Source organism: Octodon degus, unplaced genomic scaffold, assembly GCF_000260255.1.
Source record: "Octodon degus isolate 3935 unplaced genomic scaffold, OctDeg1.0 scaffold00467, whole genome shotgun sequence".
NCBI classification, from domain to species: Eukaryota; Metazoa; Chordata; class Mammalia; order Rodentia; family Octodontidae; genus Octodon; species Octodon degus.
This window is the reverse complement of record NW_004525043.1, coordinates 261,414-262,591: the sequence shown is the minus strand read 5'-3', so window position 1 is coordinate 262,591 and position 1,178 is coordinate 261,414. Positions and strand designations below refer to the sequence as shown.

At 42.7% G+C, this 1,178-nt stretch overlaps 1 pseudogene; it reads left to right on the top strand.

The window, feature by feature from the left end:
- The first annotated feature begins 815 nt into the window (after positions 1–815).
- LOC105741339 lies at positions 816–1,144 on the top strand (annotated as a pseudogene).
- The last annotated feature ends 34 nt before the right edge of the window (positions 1,145–1,178 follow it).

Below are 1,178 nucleotides of genomic sequence, written 5' to 3'. Positions count from 1 at the left end.
ACACACACACACACACACACACACACACAAGATGTTTTTATCTAAACCCTCAACAATCCTATTGTTGCAGGCAGCCAAGTTAGATAAAAGTATTATAGGCAGTCAGACTGGGCCAGGCCCTCCAGGAGATAACACAGATAACACATCTGTGAGAGGGACAGATGCTCCTGCTGTGAGCCAGACTTTAAGATCAAAGATCAAACAAAGGCTAACCTCCCTCAAGATTAGCATCTGGGATTGATCTTCCCCCTGAGAAAGCCAGAAAGACCCATTATCTGATGACTATCAGATAAAGTCCTGTTTTACATTCATGCCCACTTGCTATGTGACTCCCTTCCTCATTTGGCCATGGGCTTAATCTATTTTACCTCAGCAATGGTGCTTGTAATCCCATTGGTTGACAGTAGTTTTGTCCCACCTCACATCCACCTAAGCGAGTTCCCATATTCTCGAACCCTTAGCCTCGCATGGTTTTGCCCTATGAAAATAGCCTGAAAGAGACAGCTTCCTGGGCAACCCGCTAGGGCCCCCCTTCTGTTTTTCTCAGACAGAAGCTTTCTTTCCCAAGAAATATTCTACTCTCAACCTCCATTTGTTCCTAAAATTCATTCTTCCGGTTTTAGGAAGCACAAACTCATCAAGGTCAGATCGAGAGATCATTTTTCCTTTATATCATTTAGAAGTTCCCTATATCACTATCTAGATTCAAGAGGATTTGTACACCTTCCTTTAATACCTTGTTTTGTCATGTCCATTTTCTGAAAGCAGTACCTCATGCTTTCGTAGAAAATCTGTTTTCGCTTTCCTCGCTGGTCATGCCTGCAAGCATAGTGAACGTTCCCAAAACCCGGCGAACTTTCTGTAAGAACTGTGGCAAGCATCAACCCCACAAAGTGACACAGTACAAGAAAGGCAAGGATTCCCTATATGCCCAGGAAAAGTGGTGTTATGACAGGAAACAGAGTGGCTATGGTGGGCAGACTAAACAGATTTTCCATAAGAAGGCCAAAACTACAAAGAAGATTGTCCTGAGGCTTGAGTGTATTGAGCCCAATGCAGATCTAAGAGAATGCTGGCTATTAAGAGATGTAAGCATTTGGAACTCCGAGGAGATAAGAAAAAGGGCCACGTGATCCAGTTTTAACTTTTCATGTTTTTTATTGTGAAGACAATAAAAT